The sequence below is a fragment of the Cyclopterus lumpus genome, chromosome 15 (genome assembly GCF_009769545.1).
Source record: "Cyclopterus lumpus isolate fCycLum1 chromosome 15, fCycLum1.pri, whole genome shotgun sequence".
NCBI lineage: Eukaryota > Metazoa > Chordata > Actinopteri > Perciformes > Cyclopteridae > Cyclopterus > Cyclopterus lumpus.
The window spans coordinates 15,030,373-15,049,522 of record NC_046980.1 but is presented as its reverse complement, the minus strand read 5'-3'; the positions used below and the strand labels follow the sequence as shown (position 1 = coordinate 15,049,522).

The window sequence follows — 19,150 nt, the reverse complement described above, 5'->3', positions numbered from 1 at the left end:
CAGCCTCAAAGGCAGACTCAGCCGGCAGCATTATTGACTGACTGGTCCAATTATGCCCTCCTTGTGACCTCCAAACCAGCTACTTCCCGTCTTGCTGCATTAGCTCGTTGTCTGTCGCAGCCATATGAAAGGTTTGAACATGACCTGGTAGATGGGAGAGCAGTTCTAATTACGGAGCTATTCAGTGAGAAAGAGCCTTGCGGCATTATTCCAAGTGACCTAGTCAAATTGATGGTTGGAAATAAGTCTGTCTCGCCTAATGAAGGAAGTGGTCTATTAAAAGTGGGAGCATGTTTCTGTAGTAGCCACATGTGATGCTTGCCAACCAGCCATATCTTTACCATTTCAGAGCTGTCAGACTTGTCCCAATCAAATAAGTTCCTATTTCTTCCCAATTAAAAGAAGCTTCATCAGGATATAGTTTGAAATCATTTCTACGAGTAACTAAAGAAATATGCTTGTAGAATAAAGTGTGTTTATGTGTGTAAGTTTGAAAGAATAATTATGGGATTGGGAAATAAATAGCTGTGAGAAAAGGCTGAAAATAAATGCAGCTGTCAAATTAGCATAAAGATATCTTCATTAAAAATGAGACAAGGAGATCTGCTAGTGTGTGTTTTTACATGTGTGTGAGTAAGAAGGAGAAACTGAGAGCGAGCGAGCGTGTTAATATTCATGGAGACAGGGTGTTAAACAGCCTGAGCCTGAACAATAGATTATAAATCATTCCGACTGTAATTCCAATATTTTCTTGTAAACCAGTTCACGAGGATATAAAACTATCGATATATCTTGCATATATTTATTTATTTCTGTTTTCCTCCCTCTGGCATTTCTTGGCAGTGCAGTGATTAAAGCGCGTCACTCTGCGCTCAAGTTCCTTTTCCAATTTCATTCCCTCATTGGAGTCAATACACAGTGTCCACCATTAGCTAAAAAGAATTGCATCATTAATTAACAATAATGTGATTAGCGAATGATGTTGCGACATACAGATCTATGGCGGGATTTATTGTTTTCATAAAGTATAACTCGCATTTGTAAAACGTAATGAAATAACACTGTAAGCATTCTTGTTCGCCTAATGGATAAAGCGTTATGAAGCTTGATGACTTCAACAAAGGAAAATACATTATGTGTAATATATTTGGGAGGCAGGCATCATTTCTTTTTCATGAAGTCTGGCGGCTACTGCTGAAAACCTGCCTTCCTCCACTAATGCATATCTGATGTAGGCCCCTTCACAGAGCAATCTCCAATTCATGTAGCTCGCGCTGGACTCTCGTCACTGTCTCCAAGTTCCCCCCCCAAGCCATCGAACACTTGCTCCATGCTCCAGCTTATTATAATTAAGCTCTTTTAAACCATGTCAGAGTGGGAACTCACTGGGCCCTAAAGCATCCATTTCCCCCTCTATTCATACGATTTGACACTCACTTTATCCCACTGACAGCTTATTTACTGTTGGAGACCTAAAAAAAAAAGAAGATAAAACTATATAACACTATAACATGAAGATTGCTCATTTCAGTGGGCTGGTATGCAGATATTGCTACTTACACCCTCAAGTTAAATGGATAAAAAGCAAGACCCTTATGTCAAGGCAGCGACGGTCAACTCAACTACACTACACTACACTGCGACATGTCGAAACGGTTCAAAAAGAAGATTCAGAGAATGACGATAATAAGGTGGCCGATATGTGGTAAAGCAGTCTCAAAGCCATGCAAGCACCCTGGACCAGTGAAAGACTCCTTGAGGGACGGTTGAGGATTAAGATGCACGGAGAAACGTGCACACCTAAGTTATGCAGTGGCATGAAATCAGCAGACACGTGCCGTGTGACTCCAGTGGCAAGAGTAATTATGCACTGGCTCCATATTTGTTATTGGTGCGCTCTCGCGGGACACTGGAGACGATATGGATCTGTTGTAGTCATTAGATGCAGTGGGGTCCTGGAATTACTTGGCTATTTTTTGTCTCGTTAATTTTACAAGAGTTTTAGTTTCTTCCCTATTCATCCACTGTATAATAAATGAGAAGAAATAAAAGGACGATAGCAAAGTGCAATGAGGTTGAGATACAAAGTGCTTGGAGGTGTAGCACGACGCAACACAAAACCAAAGAAACAGAATGTGAATTCAAATTCTATTGCTTCACATAAACCTTTTGTAACTCCATTCATATGCATTTCTCCAGAGAGGTCACAGTGCAGCATCCAAGAGGCAGTGTGTTTTGAGTAGGCATTGCTATGTCTTACCCAAGACTATTATATGATGAGACCTCCAGGATGAACTCCTCAACCACAAGTCTCCTCTATTGAAGGATAGTGAATTAATCTGTCCCCATGTTGGACTACATTGAGAGCTGGCTGCCCTCTGCTGCATCAGTTAACATCAAATAAGATACACATTGGCAGATCAAAAACTCTGCTTTCATTAAAAATATAGCACCATCCATCCTTCTCCTACTTTTGGCCAAAGAGGTGTGTGGGACAGTCGACCGCAGGAAAGCGGGCATGGCCCGTGTGTTAGAGCCCTTTTGGCACTGACTTCTCAATGTCCATTTCTGCTTGGATGATACAGGAGCATATAGCAAACCGCACCGCAGTGTCACACGAAGAGGCAAAGGCAAGCAAACTGGCTCTGTGACCGAGTGGAGCAGTTGTTGGGTGGTTAGGATAAACAAACCAAGCAGCCTGCGTGACTCTACTGCTCAGCTAAGGTCAGGCTCCCAGACCGTCTTTCCCCTGACCTCCAACACGGCCATCATAACGAGCCTCCTATTACCACCTCTGCCGAGAAACTGGGGAGGAATCCAATCATAATTACATAGTGGTGATGTAAATATGAAAAGGAGATATGACATTATGGATCTGCTTTCTGTCAGCACCTAACACTTGCGTTTCTCTTTTTGCTGCCAAGGATTCCCGTAATGACTGGTGTGCAAAAATAGATTTCTCGAGATGTGGCATATAGAATAGCTTTTTCAGCAAATTTTTTTGTATCCTTTTCATGCATCTGTTTAATGGAGTTTTAAAGTATGATAACCTCTTTTTCCAATCATCTCTTGTCATATTTATACACACACATCTATATATATACATCTATATCTATATACATCTAAATATATATACATATACATATCATATAAATTGTGTATATAGATCATATACATTGTATATAGAGCCTATAATTCATATATTGATATATCTAGATCCTATACATCTTAGAACACCTATATAATCTGTGACACACTAAAACCCATTTGTGACTGGGACATAAATAAGTAGGTGAACATTTGCATAAATTGCTACACGTTGCTTATCCCAAAACCATTTAAGAGGACACAACTATATTAAGGATGAAATCATTTGGGTTTATCTTTGGTATGTGCCCCCCACAGGGAGGAGTACAATTAAAAGAAGCTTAATGATGTCTATTGGATTCCTATTTTAGCTTCCAGAGAAATCATTACAGCGATTTGTGAGGACACTATTGTCTAATAAAACACGATCGGTATCTGGTAAAGGAGTTTTTTCCGATCAATGCCCCTGTAGATTTAGTGCCATGAGTCAACTTGATACATTTTTTTCGCCACCAGATCTACCCTTATCACCATACATTTTTTTCGCCACCAGATCTACCCTTATCACCATATTTGACCTTTTGGGACAATTAAAAGGTCTGCTGGCAGTGGAGGTGAGGTGGTAAATAGAAAGTGGGGTTATGAGCAAAACTCTTCAAACATACTTCTTTTCAGCTGCATGTTCCAACTTGGCAGCGATTACAAAGCTGTGAATTAGAGACAGGCAAATAGGGGCACTGTTCACACAGCCTCGGTGTATAATTAAATGGTACATCACACCCCGTGATGCCAATAAAGTGATATCCGTCTATATATATATTGTATATTGTAGGGATTTTTGTTTGATCCACAGTATCATACCCACAAGGCTTTCCTGCCAGAAAAAGTAATTAGTGAATAATATGACATAAACCAGCAATAGAGGACAGGGAAAAAAAAATATGATTTGATTATTCACTTTTTTATATTTATATATATATTTTAATTTTTAAATAATAATTGCATAAATATAATATACATATATATTTTATAATAATTGCATATATATATATTTTATTTTATTTATTTTTTTTTACATGTTTTTTTTTTTTTTACATGTGCATCATGTTCGATTGTGACAACATGCTGAGGCTTCGTTTACACCATCACTTCGGGCAATATTGAAAACATTTTTTAATTATCAATTACTTTAATTTCTGGCAACATATCCATGATATCTACAATTGTAAAATATTAGGCGTTATTTAGTTTTTAAACCTTTCAATATTGTATGATAATATAATCGAGGCGACTGTGGATCAGTGGTAGAGCAGAGTCGTCATTCATTAAGAAGACCGGCGGTTCAATCCCCGGCTCTGATAGTCCATGTCGATGTGGGCAAGACTCCCAAATTGCTCCCGTAGCCGTGCCTGCAGTGTGTAAATGTTGTATGCAGGTGGCACCTTGAATGGTAGCTCCTGCCATCAGGGTGTGAATGATGTGTGTGTAGTGGCAAAGTAGTGGCAAAGTAGTGTTAAAGCGCTTTGAGTGGTCAGAAGTCTCGAAAAGCATGATACAAGCACAGTTGTTTAGATTCCAGTTTGTGCGAATTTGGCGACCCCAAAGGTGTTATGTAGTTTAAATAAAAAGAAAACGCGTACAATCACTGTAAAGCTATTTTATGTTATTGTATGTTGATTGCTATGAAACTTCTGTACTGATCTTTTCATTGTCTGTTCAGCTACAGTAATGACTTTCCCCATTTTACTGTTTATTTCTCATTTGTTCAGTGCTGCTGCTATAAATGTAAATCATATATTTTCTAAAGACTGTCAGGGGGACTGTACTTTCCTGTCAGTGCACCGGAGGGCTTTGTGTTGGCGAGGTGACATTTCTATCAATGTTTTTCTTGTCTGTGCCAGTTTGGTGTTCTGGCAACATGCTGGGAAATGAACGGTTTCAAAGTAGGTAGAGCGAAGCTGTGGTATTAAGAATCACCTGGGATTTTTGCTTTTCCCATTCACCTTCCGAGTCCAGGTTCAAAGGAGTGTGTTGCACTGAAGTTGTGTTCTGTGCCATTTCCATGCCTTTACCAATTAATGTGTGCATTTACGGATCCTAATCATAGGCTTATAAAGTATGCTTTGTGATATGTAGCCCAATTTAACATTAATGCAATTCCCTCAAGCAGTACAAATAAAAATAGATAGATGTTTTTGTTGTCATTCCAAGTATATCCACATGTGGCTGTACAATGAATGAGGAACAGGCTGGAGGATGCACCTCTTCCATTGCCAGACTGCCACTGTAGTTGGCTGCCAGTTCGGTTGGCTGTTCACCTAATGTCAAAGAAACCATTTCTTTTATTTGGCAAAAGAGCTCCAGAGCCGCACAGTACCATAATGTGTTATCTCCTCCCATGCTAATACAATTAAAAGAGCCATTCAGTTGCTCCTGGAAAATTGGCGCCTTTTGCGTATTCGTAATGTGTTTTAAATTGTTTTCAACATTTTCATGATTAAAAGAATTATATTTAGTATTTAAAAATAAAAAAAAAAACATGTCTGCTGGAGAGAAAAAAATACGGACCCTCTAGTTAAGGGTCAATTTTGTAGCAGTAACCAAATGCGTTTGAAGTGATGTGATTAATTGCCTGTCACCTTTGACTGGCAGCCTCTGTATGTGGGAATAGTTAAGAACAGCAGCAGCTCTGAAAATAAGAGTTGAGTGCAATTGTTCTTCCAGTGGTTTGGAGTCAGCAGCCAAAGCCCAGTGGGCACAGAAGAAGAAAATTGGGCTGGACAATGAAAGCTAGAGAGCAAGGTATAGTGAACACAGCTACATCCCTGTGGCCACCCCCCACCCCACCCAATCTCTATTTCTGTATCTGTTCATCGTTCCATTGCAGCATAGCGAGGTCCTTTCAACAATTTAAACATCGCTCTCAAGCTTTGCTCCTGGAGAAAGCCATTCTCTATCTTCACTGGTGTGTGAGCAGCCCTTTGGGAGACTAAAAGGCATCGGATTGTTGACTTGTCTTAATCCTCTCAGCACAAACAACTGCCTCCCTTATAATGGTGAAGGCAGTAAGAACAGAACTAGCAAGCATACGGGTTGAGGCCGGAACAATGCTGTACAACATACTACTAAATGGCAGCAAAACTAACTTTTAATGTGACCCCTTAAACTATACGTGAGGGGTGAGGTTTCCCTAAACAAGGTGAAAACATGGTGCGAGCATCTCATCTATTTTACACACCATTGGACCCAAAACATTTATTGTGTGAGCATGGAGTGGATCTTGAGCAATTTCGCCAGTGAGTCTATAACTGCCGCAATTCTGTCATGGAACGAATCCATAACATAAATTCTGTATACGGCACACTCCGCCACCCTGCTTTGCTTTCTTCCACGCTTCTTTCTCCCCCCTTTTATTTTTAAGTGATACATCCTCCCTTCAGTCTTTATCAGAAGGCCGGGGCTGAGCTAGTCTCTTTTTAGTCAGCAGAAAGCAGAGTGGACAAGAGGTGCTAAATCAACCAGGAGCACAACTTGCCTGCTTACTGCTTAATAAGTCTAAGCATATTGGCATATATAGAGCACAGTCGATATAAACTTTTACAGTTCATTGCCCAGAGACTTAATCTTCACCACCAGCTGATAGAGTATTCAGTTATATATATACACCAATACAGTGTGTGTATAATGTGTTTCAATAAAAGCAAATGTAATGATTTATTGATGATAATGGATGTAAATGATAAGTGGTACTGAAGCAAAAATAAAAAGCTGCATTCTCAAAGGGAAGATTTTAAAGCCCTCAGGCAGTTTACCCTTCGTCTTTAGGCTAGACTAGGCAAATATTCAAATTAGGCCATTTCCACAGTATTGTTTTAACAATATCCAGTGACCTATGTGCCTTAAGCTCCTTTTAATGAAGACAATCCCAAAGCAGCATTTCTGCACAGTACAGCTGACAGTGTCCAACCTGCCTTCATAAGCTGCAAAGGATTAGTCCTCTCTCCCTGCTTTGCTAATTTGATATAATTAAATTAAGTGGGGACTAAAAGTGGAGCATTGCTACTTGCACCATGATTGGTCATCCTTATTAGAGGGTATAAGATTATTAGAATTATAGGAGCAACAAAATCGAATAAAAACCAAGGAGCACTGAAGTTAGAGCTCAAGGCCGGTACAGTATCACATCAAGGGGGGAGGAGGGCGAGAGAAACAGAGAGAGATAAAGATTTGCAATAGAAAAATGTTAGAAAGTAGTTCCATATATTTATTCTGCTGGGAGCAATAGCAGGATCACACTATATACTTTATCAACCTCACACGTGTGTGTGTGTGTGTGAGGTTGATAAAGTGTGTGTCTATGTTAATGACTCATTAAGCATTTTCATGCACGCTTAATGAGTCACTCAATTTTGATATTGTAACTTTCTATATCGTTTCTAAAGTAAAAGCCAGCGGCCAAACAGCGAAAAGTATCTCTGTTGTAGTATTACATTCACACAGGAGTATGACAAAATGGGCTTTACCATGCGGTGTGACAGAGTGTGGTGTAAACTGTAATGCCACTAACAGGAAGTATCTCTTCTTAATCTTAATCTGTGTATTATAGATAGACTCCGAACATATCCTAGCCTAAACTAAAACAATCTGCAGTTCGACAGAGATTGTGAATCAAGAAATGTGCCCCTGCGTCTCACTGTTGCAGTATTTTGCCATATTTCATCCTCACACTGCTCTGAAGAGATAAGCCTTCACCTCAACATGACGGGGCCCCCAGGCAGCCATACCAACTACCCTCACTCTTCATAGCAGGGAACCATCAATTCATGGTTGAGGTAAAGTTCTGCCCCTTGGCCCAGTAATATAAAGCATGAATGCTCAGTCGACCAGTGTCACTCACACCCTTTGCCCCCTCCTCTGCCATGCTCACTTCCCCTAAGCCCTAAGTGATACATGAGCCCCTGCCTTGTGAAGCAGAATTGCCCATCCAGGCTGAACTGACAAGACCCACTGTCTTAATGAAGCAATACACCAAACGGGCCCTTTGTTACCCTGACCAGCTGCATATCTGCCTCCCCAGCCAACAGCCTTGGCTCTGATAGAGGTGTCTCACAGTATCGACAGCTTCTAATTTACTCTCTCATCATCACTTGCCTCATTTGCTCCTCAGACTCAATGCTCCCTTTCTCTCAATTCAGGTCAGCCATTTTGTTTGCCAGCAATTTGTTGATTAGATTTTTCTGCATCCAGCGTTTAATTTGCATGCCAGCAAACACACATATCAAAGTTAGACTCAGATAAAATCAAGGCATCAGGCGATTCTCTGTTTTTTCATTCACAGTTAAAAGCCTCTTTGACTGATTGCGTGCCATCAAACATCAGTGCATTATTTAGTTACAGTGCGTCTGTGCGTGGCATGTACCAAACATCGCAGCCTCCAAATGGTCTCTTGAAGCTGTTGTCTTCTCTATTAGGCAGCCAACAGATGTGGAGTATGACTGCAGTTCTAATTACCGAAAAAGACAAGTGTGGGGGATAATTACACAGTGGAAGTGAGTCCAGGACAAGAGCTCTGATCTGAGACTAGAGACAACTCCGGCTGCCCGTCACCATATGCAGCCAACCTGCATCAGCACAAATACTGCTCTCACAAAGAAGCTGCTCTCACATCAGACCGAGCTGCTGTTCTTTATTGAGCATAAACGTACAGTCGCACTATTCACAAAAGCAAAAGATATAGCCGGCCTGCATAATTACGACATGCTAGTAGGGCATCTCCATCTCTACCTCCACATGTGAGGGAAAGTATCATGAAAAGACTTCTCCACTGTCCCTCGTCTTTAACAAATCACTGGTTAGCTCAAGGTCATGTAGACGTGCAGCAGGTAGATCAAAAGCAGAGAAATGCACTGTGCAACATTGTATGGTCTTCGTTTTACATCAATCGGAAAAATTGACAAGCACCATATAACATACAATCACATATTAGAAAACCCATATTAATGTATGAATAATAATGTGTTCCATACGTTGTTTTTAACTGTTTATTCCTAAGCCGTACCCAGGAGAGAACAAGCGCGCCTTGGCCTTAATTGCAGGATTAAACATCTGCGTTGCTTATTGCCGAGTAGCCTCACTTTGCAAGTAAGCCTCTACTAAATTGTGAGATATTAATTAATGAGCTGCATATCTTAAAGAAATTATGCAATAACATGAACATGGAGGAAAATAAGCAGAAATTACATTGCATGTGCAGATGCCTTATAAACAGGCAACGGACTGCAGGAGCACCATAAGAGAGGAGTGGGTTTTTTTTTCTCACACCGATGCCATGTATCTACAACAAATACAAGTAAAAAAAATAATTAAAAAGTGTAGAAATACAATGCATACCCACGCACGTTGCAAAAATATATGCTAATAATAGCTTGCACTTAGGTAGGCGTGTTTTTATCAGCCCATGCCAGAAGGCCTGAGGCACTACGAAATGGAAGGAGCAATGAGGAAGGTGAAATCCCACACAATCCTATTAGAGTGGATTAGGGAGCAGCTTTCTTTCTGTTGCCACTCTGCTGCAGGTGAGCAATTGTAAATTGCAAAAAAAGAATAGTTGGGACATGGTTGGTTCTTATTGAGCCTTCTATTGTAACAGGGAAGCCATTCATTTTGTTTTACTTTTTATTTCCATCATTAATCCAACATTCATAATATTAAAATAGTTAGGTAATGATTCGTCGGAAGAAGAATTAGAACACTGTCAATCAAACCACCCACGTAGGAGAGCAGAAGGTGGAGGTTTCTTTACACCCAAAACAGACATGTGAAACATAGTAGAGGCTCATTATCGATCATATGATCAATGACAATTATACATTTGTCTTCTGTGAGCTGGCTGCCACATAAATCCATCCCTCCCAGCTCCAATCCAGCCTCCCCTATGTATCAGGGTGTAAAGGCAGAGAGATTTCACTCTCCATCTTCAGTTTTTTTTTTTACTCCAATGACCTTTCCCAGAACCCAATTAGTCCATCACTAGGGGAGTTATAACTGTACTCTTGTAACGACGGTATGTCTGGACGATCATATTTTTATTTCTTTTAAGTGAAAGTGTTGCTTTATGAGCCATTTTGAATTCCAACTAACCAATTATATGGGTTACACTATATAAATGAAACCTTTCCCACGTGCACATTTGCATATCACTTCCACTACCCACAGTCAGCCCCGTGTGACAATGATTCAAAGTGATCAAAGAGATGAAAGATGATCTGGGAGAGTGTTGCGCTTTGTGTGTGCGCTGAGCTTGTCTGCATTTGTGAGTAAATGTGCAATGAGTGTGTGTTTGTATACAAGCTTGACTGGCACAGAGATAGCACAGAGATGGCTGCTACCTCATTATAATGACTGAGAATTAGGCTTCTCCAGGGTGACTGAACTCAATTCAGATTAGATTTTTTTTTAAATAACAAATGTGGGTTTTCTGCACTCTAGATCTCCACTTTATTTTTGTTCTCTTTTCTTTTGTCGCTCCCCTGCGAAATGGAGAGGCATTTATAGAGTCAATCAGAATGGACTGTGGGGATCAGTTTGAGCTCTTTCTTTAACACGTTGACCTGCATCGCTGCTCCACTCTTGCTGTCTCCCATACAGTTATCGATGGCAACATGCAAAAATCCAGCCGTGGTTCAAACAGTTAATGCGGAAGGCATCCTGTTCATTCTTTTTTTCAAAGCCTCCTTTCACATTCAATCGTTTTATGTCCAAGCTCTGCGTGCCAATTTGAATGTGACTGTCTTTTTTTCTATAAAGTACATTTGTATACCTGTCACTCGTTTGATGCGTCTTGCTGTTGAAACAAAATGTCTCATAATCTAATGATTATTATGCATCTGGTGTAGTTTGTCAGTGTTTCAGTGGTATTATCCCATCACAATATGCAATTGTATTACGCGGGGTTAACAGCTGTATGTGTGACGTCAACATTGCATACTGGGCAATGGTGCAGTCGACCGTGTGAGAGTTTCCCTCCCCCTTTCTGTGCAGGATGACGCGTTTCCCCCACCACACTGTCAAACGGATGTAACATTAGCAACAAACACTGACTAGCAAACTTTGTGACTTTAAAGAAATACCTTCAGGTGTAATGGGTGTAAACAGACAGATGGACGGGGATGAACAAGAACGATGGAGATGGCAAAGGAGACGACGCTGTTGACGATGATTCACTGAGTGCCTTATGGGTAAAGAGCTCCCTGACTCAGACTCATCCAGGACCTAAGCATGTTGAGTCTTTTTCTCCCTCTCTCCCTCTCTTTTTCCCAAGTCTGTAACCGAAAAACCAGACACATTACTCAGCTGACCCCTCGCTGCCCACCGCATGCACAGTCAGGTCTCTTATCCATCCATCGCCTGGTCACCACCTAAACCACAAAGACCACTGCGGGCGCAAAAGACTGCCCACTCTGTCTGCTTGGATGGACTCTGTAGACCAACCAGTGGGCTGGGAGCAGGGGGTTAGGCCAAGTGGTCGGGAAAAGATGGAGTGCATAGAGGAGGAAGGAAGAGGAGGAGGAAGAGAGTATCATAAGATGCAAGTAGGTTAAAGACCTAAAGTGCACACAAATGAAAAAAGAAAAAAGAGGGTGTTTGTGTTCTCACACATCAGAGAGAGAGGAGAATGAAATGACTGCAGTTTTCACTCTCATTCCTGGGTCAATAACTGCCTTTGCTCCCTCTAGAGCAGAGGAACATGTACTTGGATCCTTATCAGGGCAGCTATCATCTCAGCTGCCTCATAGAAGCAGAGATACTGTCATCCTCACACTATCTCAGAATGACATCAGCTCAGAGACATGGGAGTAATTATATTATACAAGCCCACAACACACCGGCAGCAAGGCAACATCAGATAATATCCACTTTCTCTCTCTTCTCTCTCTTGTTTTTCCGCTCTCTTTATTTCTTTCTTTATTCACCTTCTCCACATCCATTAGTCTTTATTCTGCATCTTCTTTCACTTCTTCCCTAGGTCCCTCTCTTCCCCGCCCCATTCTCTGCAGCCGGGATAGCACAGACGAGCACCGTCCCTTACCCATTTATCCATTAGCTCTGAAAGTGTAGAGCTTTAAAAATGATTATAATCACTTAAATTGCTTCGCCGAATCTGATCAAACCCCCGAGTTTTGAAATACAAAAGCCGTGTGTGCAGCAGTTGATGGATCACGTGTTAGTGGTGATGTGTGTGTGGTCTTTACCATCACATAGTCATCATGGATCTTCAGGTTGATTCTTCTCCCCCCCGCCCCTCCTCCTAGACATTTGGGCTATGATTCTGAGAGGATGATATATATATATATATATATATATATATATATATATATATATATATATATATATATATATATATCCACATAGCACAGACAGGGAACTGTTTATTTTGAGACAGACAGCAATAATTTCAGATCACTATCTTCTGCATTGACCAATAAAAGTTAGAATCAGATAATCTAAAGAAATCCAATCCCATTACCACTGAAGTCCAGTCTCAACGATTAAGAACAGCAGATACAGAAATATGATAACCTAGTTATCCGGCATACGAGTGCCATGTCCATCCATGTGAAAGAGGAATATCACCTCTGGGAGTCTATTCATGATGAATGGTATGTCTGCTCCTCAGAGTTGATGCCGTCTGAACCTCATTACTGCTCGCCCTAAACAAACAATGCATCACACTCCAACTCAATTTCATACATCCTGACCATGGTAATTTTCTACTTCTTTCCACATAAATCAATGACAGGCATACACGTTCGATACAAAGGAGACAAAGCATGGTTTCTCTTGCAGTATTCTACTTTTGTTGTTGTTTTCCTATGAAATCACTTACAGGAATTGGCGTTGTGAAGAATATTTTATAAAAATGGATCGATAAGCCACCATTGGGGCAGCCACAGTTAATAGTTTAATTTAGCGACATACTAAGTAAAAAAAGTGGCTGTTCATGAAATGGAGGCAATTTACATATAGAGCTAACTGTCAGCACTCTATTAGCTTTGTTTGGTCTAATCACTTGAGACAATGTTAAATGCACTGTGACAATAATAGGATTAGATTTTAACATTGGAGGTGACATCAAAAGTTATGAGAGGAGATGCGAGCGGTTGGTGCAAAGAAACGGTGAAAAAAAGAACATTGAATATAGCATAAGGCCAAAAAAAGATACTGTTAAAAATACAGAATCATACCTGAGGGGCTTTGGCTCTTGCGTTCACAAATTAGAATTAAACAATTGAGCTGCGCATGTTTAATTGCTGCAGTGAAAAGACACCCCATGTAAGGAACAAGCCCCGTGCAAATTAAACCAATTGCAGCACAGCTAAGACAACATCACTGGGGCTTTACAACAGCAGGCTTTGTCCTGGAGCCAGGTACCATGTTGAACAGCATGTCTCCCATTTTCCATTCATGCACCCTCCGTGCACTGTTCAACCAAAAATGTAATCATGTTACTGAGAAAGCTTTTCATTACCCCCCCCCCCCCCCCACACACACACCCACACACACACACACACGTTCTCTCTCATAATAACAGCACGATGGAGGCAGCAGTGCTAACTGTGATATTAGATCTTGGAATGTGCCTGAAAGCCCCACATGCCCCGGAGGTTCTGAGAGGGAGCAGGAGGCGAGCTGAGCGCTGTCCGCTCCAGACAGGTCACAGCAGAGTGGCCTAATTGCCTCTCGTTGTCTCAGTAGGCCGGCAAACCTCCCCATCTCCTCATCATCACTGAAGAGCACTGACCCCCTTGTTCGTACAGGTCTAACTCTGCCCAGTGATCCGGACACCAGTTAAGTTTCTGAGCTGCTCCTGTGTCCAATAGAAAACACCCTCAAAATGCCAGTGCTGCTTCAATGGTGTTATGCCTTTTAAACTTTAATATTAGACATCCAAAACATTGCAGTACTTTTGTACATTATTAAGCAGTGTCTGCTCAATGAGAGCCAGGGTACCTCAGCATTACGTCAGTGTTACACCAGTAGTGATTACGTCACTTAGAAAAGCTTGGGCAGTATGATGAGTAAAGACAAGAGTATTTTGGTCTTCTGCGTGTCATACTGCTTCAATCTTAAACATCAGCATCACAACTGCAGGTAGAAATCACACTGCGAGAAATACAAGCACCGCAAAAGAAGTGACAAAAAAAAAGAACGAAAAAAACTGCAGTATTTCCAAAATCATTGTCACACAAACTGCATTGAGGACAGCATACTGCAGTCTACCATGGATACTTGGGGTGAGGTTATATAATTCCTGATACTTGAGATTCTTCCTATTTTATTTCCCTGTGTCATGAACCTTCGTGCCAAATAGGGAAAAGAGGCCTCATCCACACTCCACGCTGGGCAGAGGCCAGGAGCGACTCGACGCCCTGCAGAGCTGGAGGCAACATATCTTTGTCCCAACACCCAGGGGCAACATGGAGCGCTGCAGCGTTCTAATCCTGTCTAATCTGGACACAGAGAAGCATCTGGAGATAGGGATATGGCTAATCTCAGACACGGAGACAGGGGGCACTTTGCTGAGACTGTAAAACAGGGCATGGATCTAAGATAGACGCGCTGTGTGTCCTGGGAAGGGTAATCTTCAAAACAACAACATAAACAATATCAAATAATATTTTGACTTCAATTGGCGACATTAAACAAAGAGCGATTGAAGATTGCCAAAAGTTAACGACTAAGACAGAATATAAAATAACAGCTTAAGAAGTTACTGTACGCAGAGAATGTATTGCTGGTAAGACAAGGAAATACTTACTGTGCCCTGCTCTAAGGGATGCAGGTGATCTGTGGATGGCAATAGGCACAATATGGTGACGCTTGTTTCCGTGGGACAGGTGAATGTGGTGGAGACTCTCCACAGCACCTGGTTCTGACCCGGCCACAAAGCCCAAGGCCAGGACAGTGATCCACAAGGCCAGGTGGGTGAGTGAGGCTGAATTCCGGTTTAGAGGCTCTGTTAGGGGCCTCAGGGGAGAAAACTGTGTCCACCAGCCACCGAACATCGTCCCTGAGTGGCCGGATGAGGATTTAGATCAAGGTGGAACTTCGGTGAGCCTTACAGCCCCATACTTCTCACCTTGCCAAAATGCACTTTGCCCAGAGACACTCGCACAGATCCACAGTGAAAGAAGAAAAAAAAAAAAAGGAAAAGGAGACACCACACAAAATGTCGGTTGTGAGATAAAAAATGTTTTAAAAAGCCTCTTGCTGTTCTCCACTGAGTTAAGAAATCCGTAGCAGCACCCAGGGAGGTAAAGAGCTATCATAAATCATAATACAGAAACAATCAGAAACATTCACTCAGGAAATTAGGGCAACCTCCAACAGCAGTGGAGAAATCCCTGCTTGCTCCGATTCCTCGAGTTCCGTTATTTCTCCCCGTTTCTCTTTCTCCTTTTGTTAAGCCTTCACAAAATGAAACATCTTCCCCAAAAAACTATGAGAATATTCCAAAAATTGCAATTGCCAGGAAAAAAAAAAAGCCAACTTCAGAAGAGAGTGGTAGCGCCTGTGCAAAGTGAATGTCTTCAGAAAATCAAGACAGGTATTCGGATCTTCCCCTCTTTTCCCCCTCCAGTGGTCTCAAAGGATGTCCAGAGGAATGGGACCATAGTTAAATCCGGGTCTCATTTGCATGAGTTAGACAGCTGCAGCAGCGCGCGGGAGACTGCGCGATTGCACCTGTAAGTTGTGCCAAGTAGCGCACCAGTTCCCCATCTAGAGATCTCTGCTCAACGAGACCAAGCGATAGCAATGACAGTACCTGAGAGAGCAGCCCTGGGCAGGAACACAGTCACACACAGGCAGCGTCGGCAGCGCCGTTCCAGAAGATGTGCGCAAGAGGGGAGAGAGGAGAGAGGAGGAGGAGGAGGAGGGCAAGGGAGGGGGAGCCTCAACAGCCAGCCAGCAAGCAGGAGAGTGGCTATGCAAATGGGGAGCATTCACATAGCGAATCACTGGAGCCTGAGTGCATTACAGAGGAAGAGCCTATTTAGGCAGAATAGCAGGAATTGAAGCTATGTCCCCCAGCCCTGATTCCTTTCACAACCTCCCCCTGCTCTCCCCGTTCAGTCATTTTCAATCCACTCTGTGGACATTCATGAGCAGTAAAAGGAAGAAAGAAAGCAAACAAGAATGCAGGACAGGCTGGATTCATTTTTGATTTAACTTCTACCCTGTAATCTCTAGATTCCTCCCTTTCTTCCACTCCCTGTCTCCCTTCTTCTATCTTTTCCTTTTCCTCTCTCTGAATTTGGGGAAGTTGTATGATGATAGTCATGTGGATATAAAAATGTAAGCCAAGCAATCCAACCCAAGCCTTGGCTCTCCATCCCCCGGCAAAACTGTTTTCTATAGCTTCTTGACTGGACTCTGCAGTCTGTCGCTAGCAAGATTTTAGAAGAGTGATGATGCTGCAGCTCACATAGGTAAGTCTCTCTCTCTCTCTTACACACAATCATACAAACACACACACACACACATAAACAAAGCATGCACAGTGCTTGAGCTGGCAGTTGAACACTGTCCACAGAGAGGGTGCTGAATCTGGGCGAGTCTGCCTCGCCTGCTAATAAAAGACCATTTCTCACAAGAGGGGGAATGCTGATCGCAGACTCAGTGCACAGCGTTGGGTTATGGGAATGTGGAGAACATGTGGCCATAAAAGCCTTTCTGATAAACACAATCCGGTTCAGCTGGGAAGGGCGCTCAGTGTTCAGAGTTCAGGACTGGAGAGCACAAGGCTCAGCTGCAGCGTGCCTGCTTCGGTTTGCACACCGGCCATTCAACAGCCTCCACTTCGAAATGCAGTGTTCTAAGCTGGAGGGTGAAAAAAAACTGTAAGCACTGCTGAGCTGATCTTTACGGTTTACAGGGAATACACAGACATTTCATGCCCAAAGAAAGCCAACTTAGCTAGCGTGACACAGAGGATAATGTGTCCTTCTCCACTGACTGTTCACATGAAGACAATGAAAGACACCTTCAGGAAAAGAAAAAACAATTAAATTAATAGAAACGAGGAACATTTTACTTGATCCGTTTAGTGAACACATTGAAATGGAGGGCTCACATTTAAGCATTGTTGCTGTATTAGGAATTTTAATTTAACAAAAGAATAAAGATCAGAGCAGCAACTTTATTGGTATGAAATGAACATAACCAGCGAGATTTAATCTGCCATCTGGCACGAGGACGGATGAGGATTTCTCTGTTGTATCTGGTATTGTGTTCCTATATAGGAGCAAAATGCGATTGAAGTACAAGACAGATGCGGCACACATTAGGCAACTGTGCTAATGTTCACCTTGTAGAATCTCAATAACTTGGTGCAGCCACCTGGTGCTAAAAAGTCAGCCGCATGGAACCCCTTCTCTGTTATCATTTGCATTGGTGAAAAGGAATGCTCCTGCTGAATGCGTTTACACTTTTATAATTATCAGCCGTGTGATTTGCATAATTACACCTAATAAGGAAATCTATCAGGGCTGCTTGACAAGGACAACAACCTGACTTACTACGTCCTCAACAGCCAACTTTTTGAGAAACACACTTGATATTCTGGTAAATAGAAGAGTAATGTTTGCTTATGTTGTTCTATTTTCACAGGTTTTCACTGAGTATTTAAGTTAATGACATCAGAGGTGAGGCGATACATTGATCAGGTTCACCATTAGTTACTTGTTAGTTTGTGCCCCCAAGTGGTGGAACTGTGAAGTGCACAAAAGAGCTGTTGGTTTATCACAAAGCCAGCAGCTTAAGTTTGAACATATTCAGTACAACACGAGCACCATGGCATACAAAAGGCTTCATTATAGGACTATTACTTAAAGTCTCACCGCTACATCACTTCATATATTCAAACGATAAAAGAAGACTTGTGTTCGGATACATCATTCTGGTTCGAATCAGTTCCTATTAGATCACCTAAACTATAAGCCTTGGCTTGATTCATCATGACAAATTGGCTAACTGAAGTATGAGAAGCAAAACAATCGGATGACATTCATGCAGCTAAAGGGAAAACACTCACAACTAAATGATTTCTGCCTGCACAAAATCAAACACATGGGACTAAAAACTAAACTAACTTCAACACAGTAACAATCGCATCTGCTTTAACTAGATGATTGTAGAGAGATGGCCACAACATGAGAAAATCCTCTACTAAACTTTCACCATTAGATTACTTTTTGTTTTTTTCTATCGTGTTCCTGATCGTGTTCCTGTTAGTGAAATGTCTCCTTGACACAAAGCCAAATACAGCTCTTCTTTGTTTCCATTTAAGACCCAAAGGATTGTGCAAGTCTCTGATGCATGTGATGCTTGAGCCCACACACCCCTTTGGATCTAAACGTCTTTGTTTTTATTTCTTTTGAAGGTAAAAAAAAAAAAAAAAGAATTAAAAAAAAAGAATAAAGCTATGGAGAGTTATTTAAAAAGCAAACAAGGAAAAAATTGAGAAACCCTTTCCCCTCGAAGTAAGTGATCAGCGAGAAGAAGATAAATTAGTCTTGGGTGTAATGGTCCTTTTGAGAACAAAAAGAGAATAAAATACATGAGTAGTCTCTAGTAGTTACTCACTTAAGACTCCAACCTCCACAGTACACTCCACTGATGAGATGATTTTTGGAGGACTGGAGGAATAGTGGAGGGAGAGCAGTGGATGGGGGTTTAAGAGTGCTGACCTCACTGGAGCAAGGCCTTTAAATCAGTTAAAGGTCCATCAGGCGACACTTTATCACACATGGAGAGACTCTTTAGTGAGGAACGGGCACTTGGAACCACTTTAATGGCAATGTTTCTCCTCCTCGAGAGCCACACAGCTGTTTACTTCAAACATTACAGGGAAATACATCTATTGACCTTTTATGTTAAATAACTCAATCAGCAGCAAGCGGAGAGGTCCAGGATTACAGCAGCTTACTATATACAGTAGGCGCATTCTGGTGCTCATCAACAAACTGTGGTGGGTGTCAAATGTATATCTTGATGCACACGA

General features: G+C 41.7%; 1 protein-coding gene across 1 annotated transcript in view; it reads right to left on the bottom strand.

Moving 5' to 3' along the window:
- The window catches only part of LOC117743931 (neurexin-1a-like), a 227,525-nt gene that overhangs the window by 76,554 nt on the left and 131,821 nt on the right, over nucleotides 1-19,150 (bottom strand).